Here is a 16,110-nt window from a genome sequence, read left to right on the forward strand (position 1 = left end):
TTTCCCCTGCATATTAATTAACGCGCTCAGTCATCGTTAGCTCATCACTGCTGAACTTGTAACAACATTTATTATCCACATGTCCGTTCAACACGGTAGCAACAAAAGATTAAACAGTTAATTAATTGGATATCACTGAAATTGTAACATAATGCACCAACTAATTCAATCTAAAATTAAAATATTGAGAATGTGCAGTACAGAAATACGGAAATATCACTTTCCTACTGTAACAGTTTATTAACCCTTTCGTGACCAGTGGTACGCGTATATTCCACTTGAGTACTCGAACAGAAATTAATTTTAATTTAGTATCAATTACAGACGCGATTATCGGTAGATAAATAAGAAATTCTTAAAAAAAGGAGAATAATTCGCTCACGAAATGGTTAATCAATCAGAGCAGAAGTGTACTGAATTACGTTAACATTATTATACCATGTAACGGCGTTCATTCCCTCGAAATACATTCCTGTTATCGTCTGAAAGCCAAGCTAATCGATTAAGCAAGGAACGTGTTCTCCAATTAGATCAGATAATCGAACTTCCGTCTATACGTCGTGTCGGTCTGAAGAAAATAAGAATTCGCGAAGGGCTATAATCGAATAAAGAATTGCATCTACCGTCCATAGGAGCGCAAACCCTTGAGCTAAGAACCTGACGCGTCAGCTGCTGCCTTTGTGGAGCCGGCCTTGTTTAAGGACCGATTTACACAGGTATTAGCGTGTAATGGGAACTAACTAGGCCCTCGCCGTTCCTTTTATCAAGCCCAACGGCAATTTAACACGGTTCAAACTGTCTGAAATTGATGGCGGATCGTGAAGAGAGATGCCTCTCTGCCTTTCTACCCGGAGACTCGAAATAAAAAGTCTACGGGACCATTGGTCAGGCTTTTTCGTTATTTCGCTTCCTAAACGTCGAATTGGGAATTTTGTAGAAAGCAGTCGAAGATTTTTACTTTGCAAATTTTTCAGCCCTGACGAATAATCTTTCGGGATGTATTTCGTGCGTTTTTATAATGAAAAAAGAAACATGATTTCTCTGAAAATGCTACAGACAGAAGTTTAAAGAGAATTTGTATTATCGAAAAAATAATATAAATACTTGTTTTGGTATAATTGACGAGATAATTGAAAGAATCGAGAAGATGAAATTTTGTTTTTTACCAACGTAAAACTATTACATACATTACATAAATTACTGGTTGTAATTTATCAGTGACCAAACTTATTAACTCTTTACTTTTACATCGCATTTTAAAGCGACTAACGTTATCAACCCTTTGCCTTACAACAAAGAGACAGACTCGTGACACAGATTCTTGTTAAAATGCGACAAAAACTTCTATTAATTAATATTTTGTTCAATTTTTAACACTGAGCATTGCCAAATGTGAATAATCTACAATACACCAGCTCGTCTTACCAAATACAGTGTTAAAACAGTAAATAGCTGACAAAAAAAAGAATTTCAAGGATTGCCTCCTCAAGTAACTCTTAGCGAGTAGGACAAAACCTGAGAAACGCGTTCACATAAACTTTCTCCATCCGTTTCCCCTACGAAATACCGTTCACCCAACAAGACACGCTCTATACACCTAAAAACGGTGTACAAACCGCGAGCATATATCAAAACCCGACGCGACCGCGACATAATTAATGCTACCGATCAAACGAGCTCGCAGGACCACACGCGGCAACCGCTCTACACACGAGCCTCTCCTCGAATTTCGTCGGCGTAACTGGAATTCCCCGAAGCGTCATCTTTAATCCACGAAATCGTTTACCTCTAGGTAAGTACGTAGAAGGGAAGAGATACTCGGTCGCATTTTTCTCCGGGTCTTATCTGGAATCTTGGCGCCGCAATGGAAGGTGAAGAGCGTGCGAGCGACCGGCAGAGAAAAGAAGAGTACAGAAGAGGAGGCAAAGGAAGAAGAAGCGGAGGGAAGAGAAAAGAGGCGAGGGCAGAAAGAGGAAGCCTCTCTTCGTTCGAGACTGGGAGACGAAGGGGAGATCCTAGAAGAAATTACTCGCTCGAAAGACGAGAAGAGAGGAACGAAAGTAGGAAAGAGGGATGAACAGAAAGATAGAGAGAGAGAGAGAGAGAGAGAAAGGGGGTGGAAAGTAACGGCACGACAGTGAATCGCGGCTTCTATAAAAATTACCCTCAGGCCTGTGGCGAAGCGAGATGCTTGGCCGTTGTGGATTGGATTGAACGTATCCATCTTTCCTCACGGGAACTGTCCACGTGGACCGTCTCCCAGCGAGCCATTTAATAACGATTCCTTTGTTGCGACGCGAGCCACGATTACACCCGCCACCATCGCCATTGCCATCGCGAGAGACCTATCTTCTCGTGCTACGCAGCATCGGCAAGGGGTAATGAGAAGCTGGCCCGAGGGATCCGGAGGGAGAAAACCTGCAGGATGGAGCTCTCAGACCGCAGCCGGTCGGTCCTTTGCGATACCCGCGATGGAAGAGAAGCGTCGAATGGTACAGTAAATCATGCTCCTGAGGATCGTTCACGAAAATCGTTGGCATGTATGCATATGTGTGTGTGTGTACATGGAAAGAACCAAAGGCGGTTCCAAGTGAAATAGAGATTGGGAATTTCAAAGTTCAAGGCTAGTCGAAGGTATATTTTATTGTATTGTTTTGGACACGATGTTTTAGAGGAATTTGGACGAAGATTTATGATGATTTGAATTCAGGAGTTAGAATGGTGAACGATGTAAATGGTGAAAATAGTATACTACAAGTAGAGAGTGTGAATATATTAATTTATCTAATCCGATACCCTTTTTACCATTCATTTTCCCTTTAAATCTATAAAGGCGGTAAATGCTGAAATTTCAAGTGATAACATGAACAAACACATGTTTTTAGTGTAAACTGAAAATTTTCACCTCTGACATTTACCATTTTATCACTTTAACTCCTCATTGGTATTATAGTTGTACTATACAGGGTGTTTCACATACAAATTGCTGGAGTATAATCTACAATTGGAGATTAGAACAAAATTTTATATAAAGTTTTGCTGTGAACGCTTTATTAAAAAGATAGAAAATGTAGGGTGTGCAATGACACTGTTAATTATTTAAAAAAAAGAATGAAGATTAATTAATAATCTCACGAAGGAGATTATCTCTCTCTCTCGTTATTTCAGTCTTCCTTCATATTGTACCTGCTATTCCGTTGATAAAACACCATTTCATAAACATAATACAAATTTATCGTTACTGTAGATCTACTAAATATCCATTGAATTATGGACGAGGGTGCATTACACACGGAAGAAGAGAAGCAAGAAACATAAAAACCTGGTACGAGGGCGAAAGGTATAAATCGTGGCGCAAAGAAGAGTAAGGATCATATTACATAAGTAGACACATCTAGATCTCTGAAAGTGTCCCGCCATTCTATCCAAACCATCAAGAGCAAGCCATCAAGTCTATCAAAAGACAAAATGCACAGGAGATCGAAAAAATGAGGATCGTGTTCTCTCGAAACTGCGATCGTCGAAGTAACCGTGTAGGCTTCACTTTAGTAATGGTACCATCTGCCTGGCCAGTATTTTATCCGGTGTAAACGGCCGGGCACCACCAATGAACCACGAAACGCATCCTCGATCCGGTGTATAGATCTGATTGGCGAGATTTAACGAGAAGAAACCCACGGCTCGGATAAGATTCATAGAGGTGATCTAACACGGGGGAAGTAGAGACGCAAGGAGACGGTATATGCCTCTTCCTTTTTTCTTCCTCTTCGTCTTATTCCTCTAGACGTGAGTAATGAGTGGCGTGAGAAGCGGGCGTGGCTCTGCCAGACGTTCCTCAGACCTCCAAAATCTTATCGATACGAGTACGCCCAATTCGAGATTAAAGAGCACGGTTTCGTCGACGTACGAACGAGGATTAGGAACAGACGACCGATCGCGATACAAGATTGGGTCAATGATGTTGAAAATTTTATGGTTAGCTTTTTAGGCGCTTTTGTTTCAGAATGTTTCTTTACTGAGACCAATCGTTTCATTTCCGAGGGATGGTTTATTTAGGTATTTATTTACAGCTGTGTTTGAAAAATTGATTTTAATTTTATTGAATTTAATATTGTCCAGTAAACAGACTTCAGTCTGTCATAGATATTATACTTCATTGTTTTCCTTATTGTTAAAATAAGGTTTATACGCGACCAGTGTTTTTTTTTTGTTTTTGTTTTGTGAAGGGTCAATTGTTTCCAGTTTGTTTTGAAATATATAATACACGCTTTTGAAATTTTCATTTTTTTAATTCCATTTCAACGTGATTTTAGACTAGAGTATGCTTCGCTTTTACAAAAGAAATTTTAACAAGTAAAAAAGTTACAGGTACATTATTTTCAATAATACAATAACTTGTGCCAATAAAATATTCAACATCTGCAATAAATTTCACTAACTTCCTAATAAGTTTCACAACGTGCTAATATTAAATGTACAAATAAAAATTCAAACTGCAAAGCCTTGAAAGGTTTTAATTAAATTTACTAAAAAAATCTGCAATTGCTTATTAAAATTGTTTAAATTTAGCAAGATTATTCAATATTTTATTCTACACATTTACAGCATTTCGTAAAATACGTAAAATTGTTTCTTCCTACGCGATCTAACAGATTTTCAAAGAATTCGTGCCGACTTCCCATCAGAAAGCTAATTGCATTTGAAAATGAAATCAGCCTCGTGACGAAATAATTAAATGATCTTTTCAACACGTCGTGCAGGGGGATTAAGAGCGCCAGTTGTCTTGACGATCGCTCTTCAGTGTCGTGGACCGTGGTATTGGAAGATGATCGACATTCGAATCCATTATCTTGCTGTCACGTCAAATCAAATCATAGATTTTCTGTCACACGGCTTTATCTCACGAACCACGGACTCTGCTAAAAAAATAATGACGCGAGGAAAAAAGCGTGCAAGACGAGAGCGAGGAAATCCCATCGTGGACAACCTGTTCATTGCAGTTCGTAAACTTCGCAAAAAACACCTCCGGTCCCTTGTCATTTTTAATAAATGGCACGAGTTTTGAATACATTCGGTCGTTCGTCGTGATCCATGGAAAAAAAAGAGACCGAAAAAAAGAACCGAATACCTGTGTAAAAGTTCTACACGTCATTGACGTAGCCTAGCGTGAAATGAATCGAATGGTTGGTAATTTCGCGCCGGTACCTGGAACGGATTGTTTTTTCTTCCGCCCTAGTTGGTGAAACAGGAAATTGCTGAAAACACTAGGATATTGTGAAACGTATCGAATAAAATATGAGCACGTATAACCGTAAAATACAGAGCCTCAACCTTCGCGAACAAGAGCCGCATTATTCCTCTTGTACTCGCTCGATTACATACCGCGTACGCGTCTTTGCGTTTTCGCTGTTAACAGAAACGGCGTGCGGTTAAAACAGTAAACGAAACAATTAGTCGAATGAATAAATCCTTCAAAGAGAACTTACTACGATGATGAATGCAAAAGTTCGTTCGATTTCTTTTTTTAACAGAAACTTTTATTAAAAACGACAATATGCTAATGTTTTTCTTAAGAAAAATGAGCTTCACGTCTTTGTTTGGGTAAAAATTAGATAAAGAATGACTCGTTATAAAGTCATTAACTTGTTAACTAAGAGAGATGAGTTCACTCGTCATTGGATCATACTCATATTTGTAAGAATAAAAGTAACTGATTGTATAATAATTTTTACTTATAATTTGTAAACTACAGATTTTAATTATAAACTACGGAGATTCTTGAGAAGAGTTAATACATTAATATTAGACTACTTTCGTATATTTTTCAATCTCACAAATTATGTTAAATATCTAAAATTCGTGCCACTCCTGATGTTCGTAATGGTAATACTATGTAACACTGAACGAACTGTTGCATCGACCAAACGCTTCACCAAACGTCAAATGAGAAATCAAATTTGCACTATCATGTAAATTATAAATTGCGATGTTTCGAATGGAATGGAACTTGTAGGGGCGTCGATAAAAGTTCCACTTCAGTTCAATTTGAGGAACAGAGGAATTACGATAGCCGGTGAATCGAGGCACAGAGATCGCCGTATAAATTATAAGCGAGATTCTGTTAAAAAAAGAAGGCAATCTAACGTCGGGAGAATGGGGAACAAGCAATGGCAAGAAAGTATTGCCTCTGACCATATCGGAGAATCTCAGGTGAGCCGAGAATAACCTTTACTATTCCCCTAGGTTATCGATCTCCGCGGACTCGTTCCACTTTATTTTATAAACCTTATTTAGGATTAATGACGCAGGAAAGAGATACCGCGAGGATCGATAGTATGCAAGCGGTTCGTTAAAACCAGATATTTATTTCGCTGACGAACAGATATTCTTCCTTGCGAATCGTTCCTCGACGTTTGTGTACCGAGAAGCAATAATTATCTTTTCTTTTATGCATAACGGCGGAAAAGAATTAGTTCGAAAGTAGAACGAAAAGAAAAACCCACATTCTGTACTTTGTGAAGGAAGGAAACATTCATTTGCAAATGTTAATGCAGTTCGATGGTAGAAGTTTCGGAAGATGCGAACTTGAGGAAGCTTTGGAAGACGGGTTATCGATGATCTCAGTTTTAGTTACATCAATGTGCACAATTGTTGGTTTTGTTTGGCGTCAAGCGTGTGTATGGACAATGAAACGTTTTAAAATTATTACTTAATAATTATTAAAATTATTCCGGAAGATGCGAACTTGAGGAAGCTTTGGAAGACAGGTTATCGATGATCTCAGTTTTAGTTACATAAATGTGCACAATTGTTGGTTTTGTTTGGTGTCAAGCGTGTGTATGGACAATGAAACGTTTTAAAATTATTACTTAATAATTATTAAAATTATTAGAGATATTTTTGCACACTTCGTAGGCAAAGTAGGTCGTTTATGTTCTAGTCAAATTTTTTTACTATTCCAAGCTTCTAAAAAATCTGAAAAAATTCTGAGATATTTATCAATGTTTCTATTGTCTTCCTTAGCTAAAACGTCCTACCTAACGATCTTTCATTTTTCAGAATATTTCCGAATATTTCGATCTCCATATATCCTCCATCTTTTATGCAAAGCTAGAACGTCCTATGCGCTTTATAGAGCTCTAGAAACAGACTAATTTATTTGTCCTAATTGTTTTACAGATAGTTTTACTAGTTTCGACCTCGTGTTTCTAGGATGTTAACAAATGTTAGTTAGGACAACTAAGCTAACTCAAATGACTGAACCTTTTCCAATAAAAAAGAAATTAATTTCAAAGGAAGAGTGAAATTTCACTTGGGTCATTAGTGACCCAGATCGCCTGCAAAGGGTTAATCCTATAGCTTCACACTGCACATAGTTAATAATTCTCTTTGTGCATACATATAGTTCCAAATATCGATCTCGTGTAACTTAATTCATTTGCTGAAACAAACCAGTGTAACCTAACTTAAGTACTTACATATTATTAAGCAAAGGCTATGACAGTTAAATCCTATCTTCATTGTTATTTTATAACAGACAGCAAATAAACGAAGGTAATAAAAAAAGAGTACCTACGTATAACAATAGAATGTAAGTTACCGATAAATCCTCATACTACAAACAATACAAGCGGTTAGCACAAAATCCTACCGATTCGTAATGAAAGATACGATTAGCGAACCGATATGTACCAAACCTTCTGATCACCATCATCGCCGAACTGAAAAGCAAACTTCCCATTCCTCACAATTCCCAACGTTCAATTTCCACAGAGATATTAATTTAATCGTGACTGACTATTGAAACGGAAACGTTTTCGCAACAACTGAAGGCTCCTCGCGTCATGTTCAACCACCTATCTGATGGCCGGCATAACGAAATCAAAGACTCACGCGATACTCGCGCTTATATTCTTCAATCCGGGTCGTGAATCGCGCGGAGATAAGGAGCAGAAAGGATAGAGGTGGTGTTTCCGTGGCAGGGGGGGGGGGGGGGGGGGACAAAGAGACAGAGAACCCTTTGACTTCGGAATGTTATCGCGGGAAACAAAGTTCCTCTGGAAAGCATAGTTCATTCGGTAAGGAAAGGGCAGAGCTGTGTCTCCCTGCGGGACGCCAAACAGTTCAGATTGAAGAGATACGGGGATATTAAAAGCGACATTTTCTTCGTCCTCGCGATAACTTCGATTTGCAACGGGCTGGACGTGCGCGAACGCTCGTGCAGATAGAAAGCGTTGATCAAAGGATAAGACACAGGAAGTCTCGGGTCTCTCGATATCGTGCGATTTTTACGTTAGATCGAAGCGACAGCTGGGCCCTTGCGAGGCGTGTGCACTCTTATATACCACGCGCGAAAACTTGGAACTTCGGGTTCTGTTACGACGGTGAAATTAGAGGAAGCGAAAGTCCGTTAATGGATTATCGCGATCGAGCTCGCCGATTAGTCCCGAACTCGACAGCGTACCGATGTGGTATCCTTCTAACGTTTCACCGTGCCGGTAAATCCGAGACTAAGCACACTATAGGGGGAACATTGTACAGAAGCGTTGGTTGTTGCGTGTAATTATCTTCCAGCGTCAATTTTTCAACCCCCTTTTCTTACGTGTTTCTTTGATGATTACACGTGTTGCGCCGAATTGTATGATTTATTTTAATTGGCGATTTAAAGGTTATTTGAAGTGTGAAAAAAATTATCTAATTTTTTATGTAATTATTATTTTATTAATATATACACACATGCGTCAGTGTTCCTGAAGAGGTTAATGAAAGTTCAATAACAGCGAGTAGCAGTTGCATTCTGAAAATTCGGCACTCCACAGTTCAGGAAATGTGACTTTCAGATTTTCATTGCATATTAATGCGTAATATGAGACTATTCCCGCCATATTATATTAAAAGTTTTCTAAATCACATTTTCTCTTGATGCTTGAAATAAAGGAGATACATGAAGTGAGCAGAGCTTTTGGGATACCTCTTATAATTAGAGTTGAAATAAATATGTAATTTGAGCATTTCTCTTTGTCCTATTTTGACCGTAATTTGTGCCACAAGCTTAACATTCCTTATCGAATTGTAAATCTAAATTTTCCACGTATATGTTCGCAAAATAGAGAACAAAATTTATACAGTTTTGTTATATTTACTACTCTCTATAGACCAGCAAATGTTTCACTTTTTGTGCTATACGTATTCAATAGCCGTATAAAAATGAACATGTCCCAGTAAATATAGGAATATAAATGTTTAAAGCGTTCTTTTTCATTTGTTCATCAATTATACCCGTTCTTTGTATATCTGCTAGCTCCTGACTCGTATTTTAAATTGATTCCTCTTCAATTTTCGTTCCTGAGAGAGAAGACTCGGAGGACGTGTATATATGTTCGTGCTTTCACGATAGCTTACAGGACGAAGTGGGTTGAATATTCAGCTTGTGATGTTTAAATGTCCGAGTAAGTTTGCATCTCTTTGATGCTGTTGAATTTTAAGAAGCGCAGTCTTTGAAGAAAACCAACTAAATTTAAGTATATAAAAAAAAAGAGCCGAAAAGGAACAAAAAGGAAAGGGAAATGAAAGGATTCCAATTACGTTTGATGATAATTACCTTAAATTAATTGATACGAAAATTCGTAAGCAATTTATTGGCACGTTGCGGCGAGAAAAATCTGACATTAAAACGCGGCCATTGAAGAGGATCAATGATTGCAACTGTCACCATTGTTCTGGCTTCAGAAGGCAATGCATTATCTCTAGGCAGTTGTAGTTTCGTGCATGATTTCGCTGTCAGCATCAATCTTACATAACATGTCCCGTTAAGGTTCGTGACAAAGACTATATTTATTATTACCGCACTTCTCTGCTCTTTGTAAGATTCAGAAATCCTGTACAGTTGTTTCCGTACATTTCCTAAGCTGCTACAGAAACTGGGAAGAGAACGTAAAAATTCCAAAATATTACTGATTTCCAATACGAATATGCTGAGATAAAATTCAAAAGATTTAAATATTACTATTACAAAAATTCTAAGATATTTGGTTGTGAGGTTTTAATTGACACAGGAGTAGATTAGAGGGCGACCCTGGTCTTAGGGAGTTTTCCAATAGAATATCGACCGATGTTGATTTTCCCTCTCCAGTGAGGTAGAGGGTTGGTGTTTCTCTTTCGCGGTAAGAATTTCTCCAAAGAAACAAAAATGCGTAGTACGATATATATTTTTTCTTCTTTAATAAATAGCGTCTATATTAATGTTGTGTGTCCGTATTAAGATTATCGTATCCCTTCCGCAGTTTTAAACCGTTCACTTTGACAAAACAAAACTCCACTGAAATTGAATATTTTTATTAAAAATAATTTCCATAATGTTCGATACACTTTCGCCAACGTTCTATAAAAGCATTAGTTCCATGTACCTACGTAAAAATCCCAATTTTTAAGAAAAAGAAGGCCGCAATGAAACTCTAACTATAAATAACTATAAATACAAGTACAAGGAAAATATCTAAATTATTTTTTCTTCTTTATACAATCATATCCACCAAATCTCTATATTCCCTCTTTTCCCATTTCGTCCTCAGACAAGACCCAAATTACGAATACCTCTCAGCCACGTGATTATTTCCACAATTAGGAAACCCGAGTAAGGAAGTCATGGAATACACGAACCTCCGCGACACGAAGAATCGAGTTTTCGAGAATGTCCAGGTCCTCAGAGGCGCGAAAAAAGCGAGAAAGAGAAGAGGAGAGAAAAGAGAGGATGGTCTAACGAGTTCCCGCGCGACTCTTTTCCCTTCTGCACCCGGTTTTCTTTCTTACGTCTCATCAACGCGGCACTCCGTGTCGACGCATCGGCCAGCGGTTAAGAATTCACGCTCGGCTTTCGGCCGCGGCTGCATCGTCATCACCGTCAGTCGCGATAATGAGGACATCTTGTGCCGCTAACAAGACGAGTGTCACATCTTCTTGCACACTCTGCAGCCTTGTACTGTCGTCTTCTGGCGTGTCCCACGAACGCACAGGAATATCATAATGCGGTCGGTTTGCGAATTCGCTTAGTCGACAGGGCAGAAGCGGTCGAGGAATCCCGTACGGCTGGTGCGCACACAACACGAACGATTTCGAGGAAAACGAAAACGTCGCGGAGATTACGCGGTACCGGGAAAGCAAACGCGAATCCACATTTCACCGTGGCGACAACTCTGGCAGATAGCTTCCAGGAATCGTTTGCGAGGAAATCGTGATCGCGGCACGTAGCGCCGCCTTGTACCACGCTCGAATTAAAGGTGGAACACTTCGTGCTGGCGTGTGTACCCGGCTACGATTAAGAGTTTTTGCTTTTTACGGTTGATAGAATTCGTGAAAATGAGACGGTTACGGGGAAGAGTGTTGGACGTGTTAATTTAAATATGCGAATCGAACGGGTTTGGAGCAGGTGAATTGGACAGCGTGGTGTTAAGGGTAGGTTGAGTTTCATCGTGGGAAGAAAAGGGGGATCTATAGCTTTTTAGTCGTAATTTCCGCGATGTTGTCTTTTGAGACTTGACAGATTTGATCTTCACAGTAGATTTATAAGGATTGGGCATTAAGTAGGTGCATAAATAAATGAAGCACTTTAACTCCTTAACGTTCATTCCGTCTCACACGTGCACAATTAATCGTGCAATTGCAATTTTTTAAAATTATTTTCTTTCATTTTCCATATTGCGTTATCTTTTCTATTATGGCAAAAAAAAGTAAGTTACAGCGTTATAGATAATGGGAAACTCATTTCTAGGAAATAACGAAAAAGAAAAATTAAATCGATCTTATTGGGAAAACCAAGTTGAGAAACATGTGAGTGTTAAGGGTTAAAAATGATTATTTAAATAATCTTATTCAGCTAGAAGTCATTTTGAAATAATTGTATGTTAATTCATTTAAACAAGCAAATGATTTTTATCTACATTATTTCATTGTTTGACTATCAAATGAAATCAGTTTTTATTTTATTTTGAATTTATAGAAATGTTTCTTGAAATAATTTCACAAATAATTTCTGATTCTATTGTGTCAACTGTGTCAGAAATACAGACACAAATTATATACTATGTTATTTGAAAGAATTAATTAAAATAAAAAATTATTTGATAATGATTTATTTAATGTTGACATAAAACAAAGTTACTTTTCGTTACTTATTTTTTAAATAAAAATAATAAGTAGTTGCTATGATTCATTACTTCAAATTCTTATCTCTCATTTTTATTTCAAATAAAATTTGCCCAAGCCTGATCTACACAAAGGGTTATTATACAAGGTGTGCCTCTTGTAAAATGTAGTATTAATAAGTAGCGTGTGAATCATACTAAAAAAAATTTTTTAAAGAAAGCTTTGTTTCGCGAAGAGAATTGATTCGGAAAATTTACAGGTGTAGTAATGAATACTATTTGACTATTGTTACATTTCATTATTCGTCTTTGTATCAGTGTTATTGTTCGTACACGTTATTCTACTTGATTCAAGAATAATTCTGTTTCATTATCGATGTAGAAGTTAATTAAAAACTCCTATTCTTTATGATCTGGTTCTTTTGTTGAACCTTCGTTTTCATTGAAAAGTTTTTAAATACCTTGCAGTATAATGAATTCATCTGGAATGAAACTTCACTATAACTACGTATTTTACATTGAAAATGTATTAGAAATTTTTAATTACTACTTAATTACCGTTAGTACCTGCACTGCCAGCTTAATCATTATTAAACTGTATACGAATCAATTTTTTCATACAAAATTCATACTACACGCGTAAAACTGGAGGGACATCGTAGCGAGTGCCACGATTTTTCGATAAAATCGCTGCGTACGCGCTTCCACGAAGATTCCAACGGTCAAGTGTCTGTAAACCTGACCTTAAATCGACAGAACAGTATCATTGAAGAAGAGAAGAGTAGTTGTGCTGGATGGGACAATACGATGCTGTGAACTCGATCCTTTGAACGCCCTACGTGAGCTTCTCCCTTCATCTTTTCACTTTCTACCTTAAAAACTGGGGGCTCGATTGGTCTTTAAGAAATTTTTACCGTTACCCTTCGATTCAGTACGCGCGATTAATCGTGGCCTTAAGTTCAAATAAAATTGAGAAAGAAATAAAATACAAAGAAATTTATCAAGCAGGCTCTTTAAAAAAATTTGCTCAAAATAAATACATGAACTTGTATCATTCTTTTATATATAGCAGTATATGTTACTAAATTCTACATAAATGAAATCTAAACGGAATTAATATCTATTTAAATACACTTACTTAAAAAAAATTCAATAACCCTCTATTGCAATTTATTTTCGTTATCAATTATCCGATTCGATTCACACTACATAAATCCTTTATATACAAAGTGTCCTTCAACAATACAATCTGCATTTTTTTTTTTTTTTTAAAGAAATTAACCCTTCTAATTATAATAAAACAAATTATTTACATTTACCGTACTTTTGTCATCTGGCAAATTTAACAGATTTCATCCTTACAGGAGATTTAGCAAAAAATCAACACAGTTCCTGTTAAGGTTTAAATATACAAGTGTCTACGAACAAAGCATCAATATGCATGTAAGCCGACGTTCGTTGGGGCTTCATTGTCCGGCTTAAGCATAGGGTGGCTTATCTTAACGGTAAGAATTAGGGATGGAGGAGAGGATATCATAATACTCGTAAGTCGTGGGACACATTAAGAGGATCATATCGTTCGCGTCCAAGATCCGTAAGACGTTTCAGTTTGATCCGAAAGGCGAGAAGGTTGCTCGTGTCGTTCTCTCCAAGAACCTTGACAGTGGATGTAGGTAGAATGGCGATACGGCTGTCCAGCTGACGGCTCGTCGCGTTTAATGCGATAAAGGGTGTCGCATCTATTTGTAACCCATCTTCTTTGGTTAAAAGTGACTCGATTAAAGGCCTCGCGTGTCTCCTCCATACTCATGGTAGTTTTCGGTGGAATAATTCTAACTGTACGATTAGTTGTATAATATATACTCACTGCCTATGACTATATCATCTAAACGCTGATTCACTATCCGTATACGGATTTCAGGAACAGAAATCATAACAGCATTACAGTACAGTAGGACCCTCTATAACTCCGGAAATATAATAGAAATTAAATTCCACCGGCATCGCTTTTTGGGTCAAATTTAATTAACCCAAAATTCCAAATTCAGAATTTGTATGTCTTTCCTGTTTTTCTTAATCGCATTATATGGAGTCCTACTATATTGAATTTAACTTGTAAAAATCAAATTAAATACTTCGGTACTTTGCCAACAACGCATGTTTGAAAAAATTAATTTTTTTTTGAAAAAAACTTAATAAATCACTTTTGCATATGTTATGACAAACATATTTGTGTTGTAAACTATTATTGCGTTGGAGACAATTTTTATTTGTTGCTATATTGGTATTCGAGCGAAAAGGATTAATACAAAAATAGTTTCGTTATAAAAAGCTTCAAATGATTTGCTGATTGCACGGATTGTAACAAAGCGTACGACGTGTGCAAACTTGGTCTTGTATAAACGATGATTATAAGATTGTTTGATTTGGTTGATAAGGAAATATCGCAAGGTGATATCAGAACTTCAAACCTTACAACTGCTATTACCTTAACAATCTCTTCTAAGAATTATTTCCGAGAGATTTCTATTCTTTCCTCTCTTGCTTCTTTTCGAATTTCATAAGGAATCAGGTTGCAATTTCGAGTGAGAAAAAATTCATTACAATTATTAACAAGCTTTAGAAAGAGGTCTATAGATAAATCTAAAAATTTCCTACAGAAGCTAACCACTCCATTATAATAATGAGAGATGATGGAACATTATTAATACTCTTAATTACCTATTCCAGTTAATTTCCTTCGCTTCTGACATCCCGTAAGACCCTACTAGAGGATTCACGGTCCTAATTGAAGACATGAAACGAAGGGTTAGAAAAGAATTGGAAGAAAAAAAAGAAGTTGCACCTCTATGCATGAATTAGGTTCACCCTAAGAAACCAGATCATCGTATAAGAACCACGGAGTACAGTATATTCTCCACAAGTGTCAGACCGCAAGGAAGCTAAACCTGACACTCGTAGAGTCAGGGACTACGTTTTCGAGCCTCGCGCCCGCCTTTGTAGTTTGCCGAACGTAGACAAGGACAGCGAATAAAAGATAAGCATGAAACGTGATTTGAGGCAACCAAACGATTTAAATAGCAACTTTTTTAATTTTTCTGATGAAAATGACATAAAACACGACATAATTTGAACAACATTTACTTATTAACACGTTCACTGTCGCGCCAAATTTACAGGTTGCTGTCAGGCGGCCACAAGAAAATACATTTTAAGCATATACATTAAGCAGCTCATATTTCAGCTGGCAATACACAACCCAACTAACTACTAAACCAAATCACCAGAAAAATTTTCAATATTAATATTGAAGTAAACTTTCGTAGAACGAGAGTGAAAAATTGAAAGAATCAAAAGAAACAACGCGAATTCATATCTTTCTCGATTTTAGAATATAAGAAAATTTGAATAAAATACGCGACGAGAATTGGGAACAAGCATAAGTTAAACGCGTCAAAATATTCAATAATAGACGAACTAGGGATGAAGCTATTATTTCAATACGTGATGCACTGACTCTAGTATGTACTAAAATTCAAAAATTTTCGTATAAATTCCGAAAATAGATTATTAATTACGGTAAACTACTAGACGGTTTAATTTAGGGTGGGCATAGTGCACTCGTTCCAAATCAGCTCACAATATACAATAATAAATCAACTAACCTCTTAACATGCAATTCATGCAAATTCGTTGGATGGTAAATTATTAGTAAACAAAATAGCAAGTCATAAAATAAATTCAATATCAGAGAAAATATATGAAAAATTTCAAATTAATTCCAACTGCTGGGGGAAAAGTACATATTGATTGTTATGCTGTAACGAAAAAGCAACCTCTCAAAGTCACTTCAATATCCTATTCGACAAGTCTGAAGAACAACGATGACTAAAATTCAAATGTTTATTTCCCTAAACCTTCAAAATAATTTCGAAATATTTTATTCGAAACGGAGTATTCCAAGTCAGTA

The sequence above is a fragment of the Habropoda laboriosa genome, unplaced genomic scaffold (genome assembly GCF_001263275.1).
Source record: "Habropoda laboriosa isolate 0110345459 unplaced genomic scaffold, ASM126327v1 scaffold70, whole genome shotgun sequence".
NCBI classification, from domain to species: Eukaryota; Metazoa; Arthropoda; class Insecta; order Hymenoptera; family Apidae; genus Habropoda; species Habropoda laboriosa.